The 22,252-nt window shown below is 40.1% G+C and overlaps 1 long non-coding RNA gene across 1 annotated transcript; it reads right to left on the bottom strand.

The window, feature by feature from the left end:
• Positions 1-464: 464 nt before the first annotated feature.
• LOC127519965 (uncharacterized) lies at positions 465-6,735 on the bottom strand. The gene is made up of 3 exons (XR_007931990.1): positions 6,474-6,735; positions 6,291-6,383; positions 465-872 (listed from the first exon to the last, which is right to left on the bottom strand). It is a non-coding gene; the product is annotated as an uncharacterized LOC127519965 (long non-coding RNA).
• Between the last annotated feature and the right edge of the window lie 15,517 nt (positions 6,736-22,252).

The following is a 22,252-nucleotide window of genomic DNA, read 5'->3' as shown; positions in this document are numbered from 1 at the left end:
TTATGAGTGAGTCACTCAGTAGCGAAGACTTTTACAATGAAAACACGCAACTGACAAATGCTTTGACTAGCACTGTCAGTCACGGGAGAACCCCTTAACCGTTAAAAAGACAAGATATTGCAGTGGAAATTTAAACTTTTTTTATTATGAACACAGGACTGACCTGAAGGAAAATGCTAAATCTGAATGCAGGTAATAAACTCGCTCACTCGATCTCTTTCTCACAATACTCTTCTAGTTCTACATAATACAGTAAGCTTCAATTCAGTTTACGTTGCTAATAGTGGTTGCTAAGGGTGTAGTGATACACAAAACCGTTGGGTGAAGCAGTCATAGCCGTGGTTTATCGAGAATAAAACACAGCTATTGACCAATCAGAATCAAGGACAGTAACTAACCGTTTTATAAAAGTTATTTAATCTATTATTTAGTCTTCACTGAATAGGAATTGGTACCCAGGGTCATTTGGTCCATGCGAACCAAAATTCAATCAACATTTATTTGTATAGTGCTTTTAATAATACATACCGTTTCAAAACAGCTTTACAGAAAATGCATGTGCCTGCATTACAATTTAGAGTGATCTGTTATCAGAGGTGACTTTCTCCAAGTAATGTATTTCAGCAATGTACATATACAAATCACGCAGTTAGCTAACAATGTATTCATTTAAGCTCATTGAAGTAATTATTACAGGTTGTGAACATAATGATTACAATATATGATAAATTTTGCATTGGTGCATGTTGATCCAGAGTTTGCATCATCAAGTCCTCGCAGGAGGTTGGGGTCATCTCTTCACAATTGTCGGGGCATCTGAAGTCTTCGTAAGAGGCCGGATCCAAACTGGAGCTTTCGTACTCTCTAGTTACCTCGGATGGTCAGAAACAGAAAAGCAAATGGAAAATAATTAGTGTAGCTGCTGTTCATAACATTAAGCAAATATAATCATGTGTATTTGATCTGATATAACTGGAGTACAAGGTTATAAGATGCATTATGTGAATGATTATAATGATGATATTTTACTGACCTGGTAAGAACTCTAGCAGCTGCATTATTGAGGATGCAGGACAACCACCTAGTAATGCATTACAGTAATCTACTCTAGAGGTCATGAATGCATGAACTTTTCTGCATTAGAAACAGATAGCATATTCTGTTGCTTAGCAATGTTTCTGAGGTGGAAGAAGGCTGTTTTTGTAACATATGAAATATGACTTTCAAAAGACAAGTTGCTGGCAAATATAACACCCAGGTCTTTTACTGTAGAGGATGAAATAACAGTACGTCCTTCTAAATGCAAATTGTATTCAAAGAGATTCTGTGTGTGGGTTTTTGGTCCAATAATACCTCAGTCTTATCTGAATTTAACAGAAGAAAATTACAGGTCATTCAATATTGTATATGTTTAACACACTCTGTCAGCTTGGATAATTTAGAGATTTCATCTGGTTGTGATGAAATATATAACTGAGTATCATCATCGGCATTACAGTAGAAACTAATTCCACGTTTTCTTATAATATTACCAAGTGGCAGCATATATATTGAAAATAGCAGAGGGCCTAACACAGATCCTTGCAGCACTCCATAATTTACTGATGTGATCTTAGATTTTTCCTCATTTAAATAGACAAAATGGTAACAGTCTAATAGGTATAATCTAAATCACCTTAATGCCTGTCTCTGAATACCAGTGTAATTTTGTAGTCAATCTAAGAGTATTTTATTTATTAATTTATTTATTTAGCAGGAAGGAGCACAATTGAGCGGATACAACTTTTCTAGTATTTTAGACACAAGTGAAAGATTTGAAAAGGGTCTGTAATTTGCTAATTAACTTGGATTTATTTGTGGTTTCTTAATGAGAGGCTTAATAACTGACAATGACCTAGAGATAGAGAAAAGTTAATAATATTGAGGAGAGGCTCTTCTGCTATAGGTAACAGCTCTTTCAGTAGTTTAGTGGGTATTGGATCTAATAAATATGTTGTTGGTTTAGTTACAATTATAAGTTTATTTAGCTCTTCCTGTCCTATAGTTGTAAAGCAATCGTTCTTGAGGGGCGATAACTGAGGCTGAATCATAAATCGCTGTCAAAGGTTGTATATTTACATTTTATTTATGATGCTTTCAATCTTCTCATTGAAGAAATTCATAAAATCATTACTACTAAACTGTAATGGAATATTCAAATCAGGTGATGTCTGTTTATTTGTAAACAAAAACCTTGGATTGTTTTGGTTATTTTCTATGAGTTTGCGGAGATGCTCAGGCCTGGCTGCTTTTAGAGCTTTTTTATAACGGGACATGCTGTCTTTCCACGTGATTCTAAAGACCTCTAAATTAGTTTGTTTTCATTTGCGCTCTAGAGTTTATCTCTTTGTAGTGGCGCGAGTAATATTGTTGTACCATGGTGCAGTACTTTTCTCTCTTACCTTTTTTAATCTAATGTGTGCAACAGTTTCTAACGTTTCCACATTTCTTATGATAGAAATGTTAAGGAAATGAAATGTCTCGCACCTTATTGCTTACATAGATTAACTAATTAGTAAAAAAAAAAAAAATTAAAAACATTATTTAGCTGTTCTTTACACATAATTTGGAGGTAACTGTGCTTATGAATTCAGAGCAGTGACTGTGCTGGCTCCAAATCCTTTGTTAACATATAATGCCCAATAAAGGCCATAGAGAGTATTTAAATCTTTCATGCTTTTACATTCATATTTTAATTTTTAAGACAAGTTTCTGGTTATTTCCTGAACTTCCACAGTTATTACATTACTTATACCTTTAGAACTTTCTTTATATTTGACCTAATCTATTCAAGGAAAAGGGAAAAATGTTATGATATTTGCACCAATTAGGCTATTAGAGCAAAACTACATAAAATCACAGAGATCACTGCAACTGTATGGATGGATTGGCAGTCTGATGACTGTAATTATGCAAACTATCCTCTTTGAACAGAGAACAGGCCACAACACCTCAAGCAAAGAGACAGAGAAAGAGAGAAACAGTTCATCTTTTATTCATTGCATCATGCCAGCTAACAGTCTCAGTCTCACACAGATGAAGAGATTAAATAAAAAAAGACAACATGCTCTGTTTAAAACAGAAAAAAAACAGCAACAGTGCACTTTAGCACACAGCGATCCCATAGTTCATTCAGTGCCATTTCATAATTCAAACCTATTTACTTGAAAAAAAGGAAGAAGATAGTATCTAAAAACACAGGTAACAGCTACAGTATGTGTTCAAACAGACCCAGTATTATAAAGGAAAATGGATCATTTCTAAAAAACAAACAAACAAAAAAACCTCCATGTTCGCCTGTAGAAAATTGAGCACAAGTCCAGAGTTCAATGCTTTAGCATAAGGCTGCTATCTGATCTTTATCATCTTCCTCTTCCTCTCTCTCATCTATTGTTTATGTGGAACCTGAAGCCAGTTCACCACTGCTGAATCTCCAGGGCACTTAAAGTCCTGATGCAATGATCTCTTAAAGGGCTACACAAATGATAGGACTCGACTACAGCCCAGAAATTCACACCATTACCAACATTTTAACAAGACAACCCTCATCTCAGGAGGTACCTTGGTGATGAGCATTACGACAATGATAGGAAAATTTTCCAGGTGCTGTAATAATCTTCATCATCATGTCCTCGTCCTTAATCACCACTGCCTGGCTTGATACTTTCTACTTGACTAGGTGCTGATTTCAAGGGCAGAGTAAAACAGGGAAGATGTATAATTGCTCAATTTCAGCCCAACAGGAACGGGTGGGTTGTTCAAAGAATCAATAAGTGACAGGCTAAGGGCATTGGCCCTGGAGACGGTTTAAGTACCTCAGAAGTGAGAGAAAGAAAGAGGAAAGAAAGTATAGGAGAGCCGTTTAAGAACAGACAGTTCTTAGAGAAAAGTAACCCAGCGACTCTCCAAGGAGCAGTCTTCCAATCAAATGTTGACATCTATTCTCAAATACATGTCATGTATATGTGGATACAAATAAAGCCATAAGATATTCTTCTGCCCAGAGCAAATCATTCATCCTGACTGATTAAATCATCCTGCCTGTCTGTAAATAGCCAGTAGACATGAGATCACAGAGATTTTATTTTTAACCAAGGAGTAATTAAATGTCCATACATATGCAAATGTTATTTAAAAATACTACTCTATATATACCACATATACGAGTGTGTGTGTGTGTGTGTGTGTGTGTATCTATCTATCTATCTATCTATCTATACACACACACACACACACACACACACACACACACACACACACACTCGTATATGTGGTTTACGGGGACGCTCCATAGACGTAATGGTTTTTATACTGTACAAACTGTACATTCTATCCCCCTACACTACCCCTACCTCTAAACCCATCACAGAAAACTGTCTGCATTTTTTGAATTTCAAAAAAACACTGTTTTTTAAGCCATTTGGTTTACGTTGTAATACCCATGTTATTAAACACATTTGTGTCCTCATAAACCATGTATACAAGAACACACACACACACACAGTCCTCTGTCACCAAGGTGTAGGAGAGAGTAAAGTGGAGAATTGAGTAAAAGCTAGAGAGAGATAGACCGAGAGAAGGTGAAATGTTGTTTGATCATGAATAGTTCAGTTGCTCAAAAGCAACACTCAAAAACTTATGCAAGATGATATGTTCATTGTCCAAGGAAAATAACAATACCAAAATAGATAAAATAAATAATAATATTAATAATAATAAAATAAAAAAGGCTAAAAAGAAAACATTCAAAAGTTATAAACAGTATTTACTCATGTCATTCCAAACCCATATTGCTGTAAAACACTAATTCTGAATAATCATGGCTCTTTTTCATAAAACAACGTCTGACAAAAACTATGATAAAAGTACTTTGTATCAGGGTTTTTTCAAAGTACATTTTGTAAAATATCCAGACTGACCTTTTTGTTTACAAAATGCATCCCTTGACATGCTCAATCATGAAATCAAATACACAAAAACATTCTGAAGACAAAATGCACTTTGTGATCCTCACAAAGATCTCTTGTTTGGACAAAATACATATATTTTTTTGTATTTTTGTGCAATGAAAGATGCACTATGACTGGTGCTTTCTTTTATTCATAAAAAAATGAATAGTACATTTATCCTTACATTATATGAACATGAAATGCAAAGCATGTGTGTGAAATCACAAAATCATTCTTTGGTTCAGAAATTCGTGCATGAAATACAGTGCAGACTTTACATTTCTGGTGATGAAATGCAACTTGCTTTTCATCTTTCTGTATATGAAATGCATTAAAGGCACAGTATGTAAGTTTCACCACTACAGGTCTCTTATTCAAAACGATAACAAAAACGTATGGTTTGATGACGCAGTGATGGATCATGGAATCATGAGAGTTGACACAATCACCCCCACAGCCGTTTTCACTTTATGGGGTTATCTTTGGCAACAGAATCCGCAGCAAACGATAATGAATCATTGTGGTCATCGGCTTTGACGCTACAAGTAGGCATATACTTCCACATTTTTCAGGAAGTGCCTTGTGTTTTCATGGTTTCTACCCATACATATATATATATATATATATATAAAATACATACATTATATGCGCCCGCCATCTTGGAAAGGTCAAGTTGTTATCATTCAGTAACGATCAATAGCTTCTGCTTGTAAAACAGCCAAGATTTAAAGGGGATCTATCTGTTTGAACATAAATGTGTGTCGGCAGTGTGTGTACACAACCAGCCTATAATGGTAAAAATCCATTCACTCCCCCTTTTTTAATCCCTATAAATCATAAGCAGTGTCTCAGAACAAATGTTTGCAGATTATAGCTCTTGTGACGTTACAAATGCTGAACTACGTCATTACTTCAGTAGGCCAATCAGCAGTTAGCATCACGCTAGTTCCCTCGACAAAAACTCAATAGGATTTTCCCATAGGCTTTTGGATTATCGAAAAAAATAAGCTCTGTGATCAACAAAACTTTATGATACTTACAGATTTTGTCCATCAAGATCATTTTCACAGCTTTTATGAATGCTTTTTTGAAGCTTAAATGCAGTCTCCAGAAGCAAAAAGCTAAAGGTAGGCTATAAGCGAACTACAGCACAGTCACACAATTTCAACGTCACCACCACTAAGTTTCCGACAACTCTTTCAGTCTTTATCTAAAGACATTTTGCCTGAAAGTCTGAATTAGAATAGTATGTAAGAGCGCAGTTATAAGCATAACTAGGCTGTAAAAGCGGACTGAGCTTACCTGTTCAGTATGATGACGTTTAATGTCGCAGACAGCCTCTGTAGTCCCATTTAGCCACTTGTTAGCAACCATCATTTTCAAGACATGTAACAGCTTAAAAACATCATGGGTAGGTTAATACTCATGTATTTTATGTCATAGAATAAAAAATGAAAATATCTTGAGCTTGTGTTAACCACAGACCTTATTTAAGGGATTTAACCAAAATCCCATTCAAAAAACCCTTTGACTCTGGGAGGATGGAACCAGAATAAATGCTAAATGCTAAAATGCTAACTCATTTCCGGGTTTTTGCCTACAATGTGACCCCATAGTTCCACCACTCTACTAGCATTGACCACATCCTGAGTGAACTGTACACAGTCTGCCATGTATATCTCCTCGCCAGAGCATTTAACAGTAGCATTCAAGTAAGAAATGTATTCTTATTCAAGCTACTAAGTTATTCAATCAGGAGCAGTGAGTGATTTTCTGTTTTTCCATTGGGCTATTTTTGGGTTACTTTTGACAGGCCACTGGGTTACTTTTGTTGCGCATGTTGCACATTTACAGGCAATGCAATGACAAGGGCTGTGTCACTAGTTAAAACTGTACACAAGTCAACAAAATATATAACACCAAAACCAAGCTAACCAACCAAACCAATACCCCCAGAAATTTAAAATAAATGTGGATGATTAAATGATGTTCACATTCTAGAAGGTGTTCTATCTACTTAAAGTGATTTAGCTGAACACAGCCGATTGGTTTATCAGCTGTGACAGAGAGTTTTCCTACGTCTTGTGCAGTTGGCAGTAAAGATAAGCCTTATCACATTCTGCAACATGCTAATCCTTCTCCACGCTGATGAACTCTTCCTCTGTCCTCACAGACAACTTTCAGATATATTGTGAAATAGTGTTCATCTTGATGTCCTGACATCTACTAACACAATTGTGAGAAATATTTGTAAGCCGTTATCTGAACCCTTACCACTGTAAATTTTTCCATGAATGGCTTCAAAATTAATCTAATCCTAATCCTTAAAGACTTATTTAAGAAGACAGAGAATGATTATATTTAATGACTAATGGAAGATCTTTTTTTTTTTTCTTTTTTTTTTTTACATCCAAACCTTTGTACAGAATTAATGTTTTAAGAACCATTTATTCATTATAATTTCCAAAAACACACAAAGAACACAAATTGTGGCAGAGCATGATAACAAATCCCATATTATCAGTGCATACTGTTTACAGTCAACACAATATACAAACAGAATTTCAATTCAACGTCTGTGCAGGCAATTACGGCAGATGGAAAGTAATAAGATGCCAAAATAACAAGAAGGCAGTTACTGACTAGAGTGGGAGTCCTTACAATGGGAATCCTCATACAAGTCATCATGCCAGCGCCGACAGGGAATGAACCAGAAAACAAAGCCATGATTGTGATACACTGCAGGTAAATGAAAAATGTAAATTCACAGCAACTTGTTTGATTATGCTGGTAATTGTTTGGCGACATGGCCCATTCTAAAACACTTTATTTATGATGTAAACTACATGTCCTCTCTTTCAGAATCTATGGATTTTAATTTCTCTGTTGTCTTATGAGAATTGTAACATTCAAATAGAGCCAGGTAATTGCTTTAGAACAATAATAGTATTGCGCAAAGTGAAATGGAAATGAAAATAAAAATCCCTAACCACACAAACAAAAACGTCCTCGAACACTCTTAAAAATAACGGTTCTTTTTTGACATCTTTTCATGTCATGCAAGATGTTTACGTCTTTCTTTCTTCAGTTGAAAAGAAATTAAAGTGTTTGAAGAAAACATATGGATTTTTCTCCATATAGTGGACTTTACTGGGGTACAACGGATTGAAGGTCCAAATTGCAGTTTCAGTGCAGCTTCAAAGGGCTCTATACGATCCCAGCTGAGGAATAAGGGTCTTGTCTAGCAAAACGATCATTTTCTAAAAAAACAAAAAAAACAATGTATATACTTTTTGACCACAAATGCTCATCTTACACTAGCTCTGCAATGTGCCACGCATTACGTAATCATGTTGGAAAGGTCACATGTGACATAGGCGAAAGTACCGATCCAGTGTCAACAAAGCGAATGTGCAAAGATTAAGTCAAACGCCCCTTTACAAAAAAAAAAGGTGAAATAACAATGTCGAATGCTTTTGAAGTTAGAAGAAAAAATGAGATGGAGTTTTTCGACCCTATCTACGTCACGTGTGACATCCGTGGAAACTTTCCATTTCACAATTGCTCTTTTTTTCATAGTGAAAATGGGTTCTTCATATTATTAAAATGTCCTTCACACTAAGAAAAAAAATGTTTTTTTCTTTTCTTTTTTTTTTTTTAAGAAGTGTTCACTGAATGTTATTTTGCAAACCCAAAATGGTTCTTGCTGCGTAAACACCCTTTTGGAACCTTTATTTTTAATAGTGAACACAAGAAGGACCCTTTACATTAGTTTTTGACCTCCTTAACCTTTCTAAGCTATTGGGATGTACACAAGATGTCGGGGTCTCCAGAGTCCCTAGAAAATAAAAAGTGATTTTGTAACATAATAATAACAACAATAATAATAATAAGAATAAGAAGAAAAAACATCACTCACTTTAATGTTTTTACTTTTAATTTGTACAGTGTTGGGGGATTTAAGGTATTTTTTCAATTTATATAATTTAATATATATTTTTTTAAAAATACACTTTTAAAACTTTTTGTGTAAAATTCACTTTAAAAAAGATCCACATTTCTCATTTTTATTTATGGAGATAACATGGACAATGTGCCATGGTTTAATGGAAGATTGCTGCCATCAACTGGAGAATAAACACTTTTAAAATTAAAATAACATGAAATTTCAACTACAGCCAGTAGATGGTTTAAGCATTACTCAACGGCTCATCTGCCATTTCCTCATGGGTATACATCTTTTCACAAGTTTTTTTTTATTTATTTAGATTTATGTTTAGACATTATAAAATAATTATTATAACAATAAAAATGTCTTTTTCAAAGTTTAGCATTTTTTTGTAATATCTTTTTGTGTGTGTGTGTTTACTCCAATCAGGGATGTGTTGTGGTATTGCCCTTTCATTTTTTTTTAAATTTTTTTAGATTTTTTTAATCTCCCATTGATGTTTATGGGTGATTTTTGAGGTGTTGGGCTGTGTGGGGCTGTTTGTCTCAGGGTTTTTGTGTGTTTTTTTTTTTTTACACAAACATACCGGATATCATTACAATTTATTTATTTTTTTTGTTTGTTTGTAGGGCTAGCAAGTGTCAACCACGATATCAAGTCTCATGTCATTTTATATGAAGGGAACATTTATTTATTTATTTTATTTCAGCAAACGTCATTTGGGGTCAAAAAGACCCCGAATAGCTTAGAAGGGTTAAATGCATTAATAGTTAATACTGAGGAAAGATACATCTATGACCCTGAGGAAGATGCATTTCTGCTCCTGACTGAAGAATTGAGCATCATTCGGACAGAATGACTTCCTGTGTTTCAGGTCTGTTGGCCTGAGGCGTAGTGGTGTCAGCTATATAGAGAGAAAAAACTGTGTGTGTGCTTGGCAGCTTGTCAAGGTTCTCACTCTGCTGGCTCTCAGGTAAGTCAGTGTCACACAGAGTGAGTGGGTCAGCATAACATGGTGAGAAATGCTGCGTGAGCTCGCCCTGAAACACTCCGAATCACCATGACAACTACTGGATTTCATCAAGATAATAAAAAAGAAAATATTACAATAGGGCAGCTGCAATGTCATTAACTACAACAATAAATGACCATGTGCAGCTTTAAAGCCATGCCGTGGTTAGGTTTGGTGAGCTCAGTGGCGAGGCAGTAAAACAAGATGGTACCTATGAGTCTGCGGTCTGGCACTGAACTTATAAAACCTGTCATGTCTTCATAGCTCACATTGACACCTCATTCGGCTATTACTGCTACCTGCTGTGATGCGCTGACATGACTACTGCAAGAACAGACGGCACAGATGGGAAATTTGTGTGTGTGTGCTTTTTTGTGACTGCGTCCATGTGAGTTTGATAGAGAGTTCTATGTGGCTTGTGTGTGTTTTGTATAGAGTGTTGCCGTGTCAACTCTCAGCACTGACACTGTTGTAGGACTGAGGACAGATTCTGAAAAAAAGAGAAGGGTTTGCCCTTGAACGACTGTTTGAAATGTGTGGGGTGTTTTTGCCTGCACACACAAGCTATATATTCCGACACATGATACATATATAGTATATACAGTACAGTATATATATATATATATATATATATTTTTTTTTTTTACATAAAAATTGCAACCGATAGGCCTATAGCCAGTGATTAGTAAGCATTTTCATATATAAAAAAAGAGCAGCTTTGATATCATATTCCATTCATTCATTCTCCAAACCGCTTGTAAGTTCATGGGTGAAATCATATTCCACAAAAAAACAATAACATGTTTCAAATGACATTAGGATGGTGCATGGAAAGTGCAACTCGATTGGATGGTGTGATTTAATACCCTTTCATTTCAACACTTCATACACCATAATGACAAAGCAAAAAACAGATTTGTGACAACTTTGCAAATGTATTTAATATAGTAGAAAATGTCAAAAAAATCCCTAAACGCAGATGTGCAAAGCTTATCGCATCATACTAAAAAAGACTTAAGGCTGTAAATGTTCAATTAAGTATTGACTTAAGGGAATGAATACTTATGCCATGTAATAATTTCAGGGTTTTTTTTTATAAATGTGAAAAGTTATCACAAACCTTTTTATCGTTATGATAGAGTGTAGAATGATATGGAAAAAAACAATTTAAGCAGTTTAGCAGAAGGCTGCAACATAAAATGTGAAGGGGTGTGAACTTTTGCAAGGCACTGTATATGTTTATAATTTTAAGTAATTAGATATATATATATATATATATATATATATACATACACACACACACAAACACACATTATATATATATATATATATATATATATATATATTCAAGTTAAAAGAATTAGCATTTTATATGTATTTAAGATTTACTTCAAAAATCTGAGGGGGCATGGGTACATTTATCCGAGAAAACAGCAGGAAACCCAATGCTTTCTTACTACTTACATATCAGTATTCCATGTGCATCACTGCTCCATGAGTTCACAGCCCTAGGGAAAGCAAGCAAACTAAATCTATGGTAAATGGGACTTAAGCTGGTGCTTTGGTCTCGAAGTGATTTTTTTTTTCATTGGGAAAGATTTACGTGACAGCCCACTGAACTATACAATGAGTTTTAGAGGAGTTTTTAATTAGTTTAGTTGTCCAGTTTGTAATTCAAAAGAGTTGTGCTCTGGTGCCGTTAATTTTGGAACAGTGCTTTAAAACACATTTTCGTCACACTGCTTAATTGATTAAAGATTGATTTCTTCTTCCCATCAAATCGGTCATTAGTAGGCCTGCTAGCTATGGAACATATAGGACGAAATCCATTCAAAGTAGGCATCACTATCAAATAAATGATGTTTGGTATAATGAAGTTTGAGGATCACATGATCATAATTGGCAATAGTCCTTGAAGTACCTTCAGATAAACTCTTTATACTAGCTTTGTGAATGCGAAATTCTTGAAGAGATTTAGCTGCTCGCTTTCATTGGAGTGACCCTTCAAGTTGGGTCCATTTTTTGTGTTGCACTTCAAGGGCACGAAAATGTTGTATGGAACTTGTACGTGAGCACATAACAAAGAGACATGGCCTCCGCGTTGTATTTGTGCCCTGGTTTGTCTGTGATTTAAGAAAGATGGCTGGCAAAGAAAACTGACATCAAATAGAAACAAGATGAAAATGTTTTTTTTTTTTTTTGTTTTTTTTATCGTTGAAGCTTATTTGTTCATTTTGATGGATGATTAGAGAGACAAAATACTTAAATACATTTGGAAGTATTACTGAAGCCTCTGATCTCACTGATCAGAGAGAATATGAGAGAAAAGAAGAGGCTGTGATGAGAGAGAGAGAGATAAAGAGAGAGAGTCTCTAAGCTTAAAAAAGAGACTCAGTTGCATTTAGATATATCTTCGATATTGTTCCTCCGAACTGTTATTTATAAAGTTCAGGCAAGTTAATGTACCGATAACCTCAACAGTCACACATACAGAGATGCACAGCTATACACTGATACACATTTGCATTAGTTGGACTTTTCCCTCAAAATACAGCAAAGGAAACTTCCTTACTGTTGGCACTGAATATGTCAGAATGAGACGCTTTAGTGTCATAATGGATGGAGCATTGCACACTAGCTCAGTAAGGGGGCGTCTGCTCTGTATACAGTCCCTGCAGTCATGAACTCAGGCACAGAAGGTGCTCTGAAGATTGAACTTTGGAAAGTTTGCAGTAGGATCAGGAAATGATTGGCAATAGATTTCCTTTTATCTTGCGATTTTGGTAAAAATATATCTGTATATATCACAAAAATAACATCAGTCAGAATGTCCAGTATAATGCGCACTGAGGGCCCTATCATACACCCGGCACAATGCGGCACCAGGCGCAACGCAGTGTTTTTTGCTAGTTTCAGCCCGACGCAGTTATCATTTTCCTGTCCCGTGCCACTGTCACAGAAACGCCAGGCTCTACACTCACCCAATCACTACGCACTCCGTCTCCTGAGTATTGACAAGCCACACCTGACGCTCATTCACACTCATCACCACAGCCACATAAAAGACACGCCAGATCACTCAGTCACTGTCCGGTCTCGTTAACACATACCAGTGTTATACTTACCTCCAGGACTCCCGAAACACGACTACTTACCTGTCTCCAGCATCTCCTGTGATCCCTTATGTCTCCACGTCTCCTGTGATTCTCCAGTGTGTTCATCTGCTCCACGTCTCTCTGCATCCTCGCTTCCTAGAACACACAGACAAGTATCAGTTCCAGTTCCACGTCTCGTCAACTCTATCATCTGCTACTACTCACCTGCACTCTGCTTGCACGCTCTGTTTTACCTTCAATAAACCTGATTACCCTTACCTGTGTCTCCGCTCCCTTCTGTACGTAACAGAAGACCGGACCAACACCGCCCAGGTAACAACATGAGCACCCCGGATCCCATTCAAGAATTGGTTGATGCACTTCGTCGCACTTTCACCGGCACTTCCACGGCAACAACACCAGTGAGCACTTCCGCATTCACCGCTGCAGCTCCTTCACCACCCGCGGTCGCCAGTCCCATGGCCAAACCGGCGCCCTTCTCTGGTCTGGCGGAGGATTGCAACGGTTTCCTTCTGCAGTGTTCGCTGGTCCTGGAGATGCAACCGCACTTATACCCTGACGATCGATCGAAGGTGGCTTTCATAATCTCTTAGCTTCACGGAAAAGCGCTGCGATGGGCTGAACCTCTCTGGAACTTAAATAACCCAGTTGTATCGTCAAGTTTTACAACCCACTTCAAGGAAGTTTTTGGAAAACCCGCTTGGGATTCGTCGATTGGTGAGAGATTATGCAATTTAAAACAAGGTGCACTAACTGTGTCTGATTATGCCCTCCAGTTTCGTACCCTCGCTGCTGCAAGCGGCTGGAATGAGCAGGCTTTGATCACCACCTATCGTCAAGGCCTCGATCCACGTGTGCGGTTGCATCTCGCTGCATACGAGGATTCCATCGGGCTCGAGAAATTCATTCAGTTATCCATCAGATTTGCCACTCGTATGCAGCTGTGCCTAGAAGAGCACCAGGGCCAGCCGCTATTCCCCTCCACTCTCCGCCAGCCAGAGTCCGTCAGCTCCCCAGAACCAGCTAATGACAACATGCAGATTGAACACTCACGTCTATCATCAGCTGAGCAACAGAGGAGGCTGGCCCAGAATCTCTGCTTGTATTGTGGTGGTGCCGGGCATTACATCTCAGAATGCCCCCTTCGTCCTGCCCGGCCATTGGTGAGTGCCATCCTGCCCACAATGAATAAAATGAAACCACTCTCAATTGTAGTAAAACTTACTGCCGCTGATTTCTGTCTTCCAGTCAGTGCGCTCCTCGATTCTGGGTCAGCTGGAAACTTCATCTCCGGAGCCCTCTGTCGCCAGCTGCATCTCAAGACCACCCCCACGCCGAAGATCTACCAGATCCACGCGATAACAGGAAAACCATTACGGAAAGTACGTTACAGCGTGGGACCCCTCCGTCTCCAAGTTGGAGTGCTCCACATCGAGGAGATCCAGTTGCTGGTTCTGGAGGAGTCAACATCTGACGTGATTCTAGGGCGCCCATGGCTAGAGCAGCACAACCCCACCATCTCCTGGAGGACAGGAGAGATCCTGAAGTGGGGTAACCAATGTTTCCACGGCTGTTTTCCCGAATTCCCCGTGTTCAGTTCTCCAAGTTCCCAAGGAATCCAAGTCTGTGCTACTACAGTGGAAAGCCCACTCGAAAGACGTTCAACTGACATCCCAGCCTGTTATTCCCACTTCAGAGATGTCTTCTGTCCCAAACAAGCCTCCAAGCTGCCTCCCCACCGGCCATGGGACTGCGCCATTGACCTCATCCCAGGTGAGCCAGTGCCCAGAGGGAAGATATATTCCCTATCCGTTCCGGAGGAGAAAGCCATGGAGGAGTACATCGACGAGGCTCTTAAGCAAGGCTACATCCGACCGTCCACTTCCCCTGCTGCTTCAAGCTTTTTCTTCGTGGCAAAGAAGGACGGAGGCTTGCGGCCCTGCATCGATTACAGAGCACTCAACCAAATCACCGTAAAGTTCCGTTACCCCCTTCCTCTCGTCCCAGCAGCCCTGGAACATCTACGCGGCGCCACTGTGTTCACCAAGTTGGACCTCCGCAGCGCGTACAACCTCATCAGAATACGTGAGGGGGACGAGTGGAAAACGGCTTTCGTGACACCTACTGGCCATTATGAGTACCTCGTCATGCCGTATGGACTGGTCAACGCCCCCTCCATATTCCAAGACTTCATGCATGAGGTGCTCCGGGAGTTCCTGCACCGGTGTGTCCTGGTCTACATAGACGACATTTTAATCTACTCCCGGAGCTTAGCCAAACATCGCCAACACGTTGCGGAGGTCCTCCAACGCCTGAGGGACTACCACCTTTTCCTAAAGGCCGAAAAGTGCACCTTTCATCAGCCCTCCGTGCAATTCCTGGGCTATAACATCGACCACAGTGGCGTCCGCATGGACGAGAGGAAGGTCACCGCAGTGAAAGAATGGCCCATTCCCTCAACCATCAAAGAGTTACAAAGATTCCTAGGATTTGCAAACTTCTATCGACGATTCATCCAGAACTATAGTTCCATCACCGGTCCACTCACCAACCTCCTCCGTGGTAAGCCCAAGTCTCTGTCCTGGACCCCAGCCGCCACCCAAGCTTTTGAGGCCCTCAACGCCGCCTTCACGACCGCTCCCCTCCTGGCTCACCCTGACCCAGAGCTCCCCTTCGTCGTCGAGGTTGACGCCTCAACCACCGGAGTGGGAGCGGTATTATCCCAGCAGCAGGGGAATCCCAGCAGACTCCATCCATGTGCTTTCTTCTCCAGGAAACTCAACCCGGCGGAAGTGAATTATGACATCGGCAACCGCGAACTCCTCGCCATCAAACTCGCCCTGGAGGAATGGAGGCATTGGCTTGAGGGAGCAAAACACCCCTTTGTGGTTTTAACTGACCACAAAAACCTGGGATATTTGCGAGATGCCAAGAGACTGAATCCCCGCCAAGCCAGATGGGCTCTGTTCTTTACGAGGTTTGACTTCACCATCTCCTATCGTCCTGGATCGAAAAATGTGAAAGCCGACGCCCTATCTCGTATCCACAGCCTCGAAGAGAACAACGAAGATCCAGAGCCCATCATCCCCGAGAAACTCGTTGTGAGTCCCATTTCCTGGTCTGAAGAGACGCTCCCCGAGTCCAATGCCTCCACCAGCATTCCGCCGGGTTGCCCCCCCGGATTGAAGTATGTACCACGGACACGACGCACACCCCTCATCCACTCGACACATGCTTCACTGGGCACTGGCCACCCCGGGGTCAACGAAACCCTCTCGCTGTTAAAACAGCGCTTCTGGTGGCCCAACATGACATCCGACGTCAGGAGGTACGTGCAAGGGTGCAGGGAATGTGCCGTCTCCAAGAGTCCACGCCATCTTCCCTCCGGAAAGCTCCAACCTCTGCCCGTTCCCACTCGCCCCTGGTCACACCTAGGAGTGGACTTCATTACCGACCTTCCCGTCTCCGATGGATGCACATGTGTGCTGGTGATCGTCGACCGATTCTCCAAGTCCTGTCGTTTAATTCCCCTGCCTGGACTCCCCACTGCCATGGAAACGGCAGAGTTGCTGTTCAACCATGTGTTTCATTATTTTGGATTACCAGAAGACATAGTATCTGACCGTGGATCTCAATTCACCTCCCGAGTCTGGAAGGCGTTCTTCAAACTCCTAGGTGTGACCATAAGTCTCTCCTCCGGTTACCATCCACAGACGAACGGGCAGACGGAGAGGAAGATACAGGAGATCGGCCGTTTCCTGCGTACCTTTCTTTCACGGCCACCAGGACTCCTGGAACCAGTTCCTGGGCTGGGCCGAGTACGCCCAGAACTCTCTCCGTCAGCCCACTACAGGTCTTACTCCTTTCCAGTGCGTACTCGGCTACCAGCCCCCACTGTTCCCCTGGGATGGGGAACCATCAGACGTCCCGGCGGTGGATTACTGGTTCCGGGAGAGCGAGAGGGTCTGGGACTCAGCACATCTGCAACTCCAGCGAGCCCTACGCAGGCGCAGGTTGACAGCCGACCTTCGACGCTCCCACGCACCCAACTACCAGCCAGGACAGAAGGTATGGCTGTCAACCCGGGACATCAGGATGCGCCTGCCCTGTAGGAAGCTGAGTCCTAGATTCGTTGGCCCCTTCACCATCATCCGGCAAGTCAACCCCGTCACCTATCACCTGCAACTCCCTCCTGAGTATCGCATTCACCCAGTTTTCCATGTGTCACTCCTTAAACCTCACCATCCCTCTGTCCTTCCCTCCACAGAGCCTGGCGACACCGAGGATCCCCCTCCTCCACTCATCGCAGAAGACGGGGTAGCCTACCAGGTGAAAGACATCCTGGACTCCCGGCGTCGTGGTGGGTCCCTTGAGTACCTAGTTGACTGGGAAGGATACGGTCCCGAAGAACGTTCATGGGTCCCGAGGAATGATATTCTGGATCCCAGCCTCCTTGACGACTTCCATGCCAGACATCCCAACAAACCAGCTCCCCGAGGCAGAGGTCGACCACCACGACGTCGGGGTGCGGACCGTGGAGGGGGGGGTAATGTCACAGACACGCCAGGCTCTACACTCACCCAATCACTACGCACTCCGTCTCCTGAGTATTGACAAGCCACACCTGACGCTCATTCACACTCATCACCACAGCCACATAAAAGACACGCCAGATCACTCAGTCACTGTCCGGTCTCGTTAACACATACCAGTGTTATACTTACCTCCAGGACTCCCGAAACACGACTACTTACCTGTCTCCAGCGTCTCCTGTGATCCCTTGTGTCTCCACGTCTCCTGTGATTCTCCAGTGTGTTCATCTGCTCCACGTCTCTCTGCATCCTCGCTTCCTAGAACACACAGACAAGTATCAGTTCCAGTTCCACGTCTTGTCAACTCTATCATCTGCTACTACTCACCTGCACTCTGCTTGCACGCTCTGTTTTACCTTCAATAAACCTGATTACCCTTACCTGTGTCTCCGCTCCCTTCTGTACGTAACAGCCACGCTGTTTAAATAGCAAATGCATTTGCGCCCATTTGTGCGCACATGGGTGTGCTGGTCTGAAAACGAGGTGTGTTCAAGCGCATTGTTAGTGCATTGCTATTTAAAGGCAACTGAAATAGACTGCGCCATTGACCAACAAAAACCTGGTCTAAAGTCAGTGAAGCAATATTCTTTTTGTTATTTAAAAAGCGCATTAGCAATATGCGCATATAGGCAGGTGCACAACGCATGTACACTTAAAGATTATTATTGTGTGCATAAAGATAAAAAATGCTTTGGTGGAATCCGCCTTGTTTCGTAGATGGTCTGCTCACGTGCTTTAACCTTGTGCACAAGTAAATCCGTTTCCTCACTAGAGAAGTGTTTAGTTTTTTTGCTTGCAAATTCTGGCATGTAAATAGCGAATCCGCCATGGCGCGAACGCAACTGGCCTTCTAAGCTATTCATGGGAGATGATTGGTTTATTGCACGTTACACCCAAAACACACCCATGACTCATTAAGAGAACAGGGACAACCCTTTTAGACCATGCGCCGGCCACGCCAACCATTTTTCCCGTCATTAAACTAGCAAAAGTGGATTTGGACACGCCCCAAGTGGACATAATTATTGAATTTTTCAATTTAATATGTAGCAATTATCATTTTGTTTTTAATTAACTCAGTGTAACTCAGTGCTTAAAAAAATGACCAGTTACTTAATTTGATAGTAAATCTGTCACGTTAACTGACAAAAAATAAATAAAAAATAAATACTGAGATAATGTATACCACTTACTACGACATTAACAGTAAACCTGCCAGAAGGTACACACACACACACACACACACACACACAGGTTTGTTTTGCTGTGAGGACATTTCATAGGCGTAATGGTTTTTATACTGTACAAACTATACATTCTATCCCCCTACACTACCCCTACTCCTAAACCTACCCATCACAGAAAACTTGCTGCATTTTTACATTTTTAAAACATTGTTTAGTATGTTTTTAAAGCTATTTTAAATATGAGGACTCATGAAGTGTCCTCGTATTTCACGTTTATGTCGTAATACCAGTGTAATACCCATGTCATTATGCAAATTTGTGTCCTCATAAATCACAAAAACAAGCACACACACACATGCACGCACACACACACCCCCACCCCTCACAGAAAACAGTCTGCATTTTTACATTTTCAAAAAAACAAAAAAACAACAACTCCCCTGTTACTGTATTAAGGCCTCAAATACAGGACTGACAACCGCATTCAGCTGCTGTGTGAACGTGACCACTATTCTCTGGAATCTTACACAAGAACTTGACTGTGATCCCAAAAGGCCTCATATTTTTGACAGCATGACAATTACAGTAATGCTATACAGTATTTATAGTTTCTGAGATATCCGTTCAATAAAAAATAGTAGTAAATATTACAGAGGTTTTTGGTACATTTGGTACATATGCTGTCATAAATAAAATCCACTATGACATATAAAGAGGACAGACATATAGAATTATGGATAACAGTCAAGGGTAGTCACCCATGTATCATCACACCCTGAATGGTTAAAATGACATTTAAAGGTTTGGCCACTGTAGTGGGCGTCAATCATCGGAGGACACATTAGCCCTTATAAACGGTAAAAATCCAATATAACAACCTGAGGCTTACATCCATAAACTTGTTTTGCCTTTTCCCCCGATGTGAACTTTTGAACTTTCCTACGCTTTTCTGTTTCAGACCAGATGCTGTCTGACTTCAATTATTATTCCAATTCATTCATTTGGGGTGTTGTTTTATTAAGAAATTGTCTTTGTTTTTCTGTTTCTTTCCCTCTCCCTATGTTTGACCTCAGGCCCTAAGTAGTCATCTGTCGAACAGAAACAATAAATGGCTTTTGTAGCCTCCAGGAACCAGTGCTTAGGCAAACTTCTGCAACATTTCAAAAGCACAAATGGCATGTAACGAATGCATATGACAACAAAGACAAACAAATGATAAATAGCAACACAGTCCTTCAAAGAAGAGCTATGAGTTCATAGTTTAAGGGGTTGTTAAACAGTAAATGAGAAAAACAAAAAACACTTTCTTGGCCTTGTTAAAATTCACAGAGGACTTTGTGATTAATGTGTGGGGTTGGGAAGTGAGAGAGTGCTATTTCACATTGCCGTTACGCTGGTTTAGCAGACGTGCCTCCACATGGTTCACAACATCTTTCATTTCAAGCATGCTGGTACCCAAAGACCAAAAAAGGTGCAGCTGCCTGGTGCCAAATTTTTAAGTAGCAGTTGCTGAAATTAGACTGCTATATACGGTGATATATAATGTGTCACGGCTGAGCTGAGGGTGAAGATGAAGAGAGGTAAAGTGGATCTAAAATGCAGTGTAGTCTCTATTAAACAAAACAAAATAGTATAATCCAACAATGAAAGGAATCCAAGCAAGACAAAGGCAATGTAACTGTGAACACAACCAACACCAGACAAAGAACGAATAAGGGGCCATTTACACTACACCATTTTCAACTAAAAACGGAAAACTTTTTATGTGTTTTGGCCGTTCGTTTAGTCGCTTTCATGGATTCATATGAATGGGGATCGTTTTGACAATGGTGTCATCTGTACGCGGAAAACTCAAAGGAAAAACTTCTCTCATTTAACCATATCGTTGTCATGTAAACGTACCCTAAAACCAAAGAGTATAGAACCCAAGAGGCGACACTTTGATACTTTTTGTGTAACAGCCACTAGATGGCGCTCCGGTAGCGCGGCGGCCATTATGGGGTGAAAACACTAACTGGACCATAGAATCCTTCACATCTTACGCACCCAAAATCGGCGAATTTCACTGCCAAATCAGAAGCGCAAAAGAACAGTTTTTTAAATTAAGTCACCAGTAAATTGTATGGCTCCCACAGTAAATGTTGTATTGTCTTATATATGTTTTATTTTACCAGTTGTGGAATCCAACCATTCAACCATCTGAGGTAACGTAGTTAGCCTACTTTATTGAGTATTTCCATTTTATGCAACTTTACACATTTATTAATAGTAAATTAATAATTAATAAATGTAAGATCATCATGTTTGCAGCGAACAATATATTTCAGACCTAGTGGAGTAATAGTAATAATAGTATCTAGGTCTGAATTGAATATTGTACGTCTTAATGGATCACGCTACAAACATAACGATCTTATAATAGCCTACATGATGCATTGCTGTGTCCGGTATCGCATAATTCCCATTTTTGGACACTTTTGCTTCAATGGACATTAGACAACACTGCAAAATCAAGCTGTTCATATATTTATTGTCTAACATTCCCAATTTTTCTGATGCATGTCCTTAATTTAATTTCATATGTTGGTATTAATTCAGTGTTTATAATGCTAATACTTGAACTTCAAAGAATTTTAACCCAAACTGACTGGGTTTCTAGAGAGCAAATGTTTTGTGAAAAAAGTGGAAGACTTAAACATAAAGTCTGTAAAATAAACTGTTAAAAGGATTTGATGATCACTAGTGATAGTATTTTATTCTGTGTTGTCATCATTAAGGTTGGATTTCAGCTTTAATGTACGTTTTTTTATTTTTTTTTAACAAAGCAGCTGATATTACCATAGAAACTAGTGGACTGCCGACTCGCTTTCAACCCAAAATGGCGGAAACGCAGGGCTACTGCTGGGCGCCGGTGTTGCAATGGAATGTTATATTGAGTGTCGCTTCTTGCTAGTGTATATTCTTTGCTAAAACTGAGGGCATTATATTCACTGGAACTAATGAAAAAATGAGGAACAGGTGTGTGTAGACAATTAGAAACCATGACAACGGGCAAAAATAGAAAGGAAACACAGGAAAGCAAACTAAAAGTCCTTGAAACTGAAACAGAAAATACAACAGATCGTGACAATATATTAAAATATTTTTACAGTGTTGGCTCAGTTTGTTCAACCAATAACAGTGACCATCGTCTTTGGGAACCTGCACAGAAATGACACACTTCATACTCCTGCAAGACACTTACTTACTTGGCAGGCTTTCTTAATTTTGTCTGAACCAGAGCCAAAAACAATCTTTCAGTGTCAGTAAAGTGACCCCAAACAGGACATTCACTGAATCTGAAATGAGGCAATAGATTAAATATTGATGGCCATGCATCCTGTTAAAAAAGCCTTTTCTGAGACTTTT

Source organism: Ctenopharyngodon idella, chromosome 1 (assembly GCF_019924925.1).
Source record: "Ctenopharyngodon idella isolate HZGC_01 chromosome 1, HZGC01, whole genome shotgun sequence".
Taxonomy (NCBI): Eukaryota; Metazoa; Chordata; class Actinopteri; order Cypriniformes; family Xenocyprididae; genus Ctenopharyngodon; species Ctenopharyngodon idella.
The sequence above is the reverse complement of the archived record's forward strand: the minus strand, read 5'-3'. Positions and strand labels throughout refer to the sequence as shown.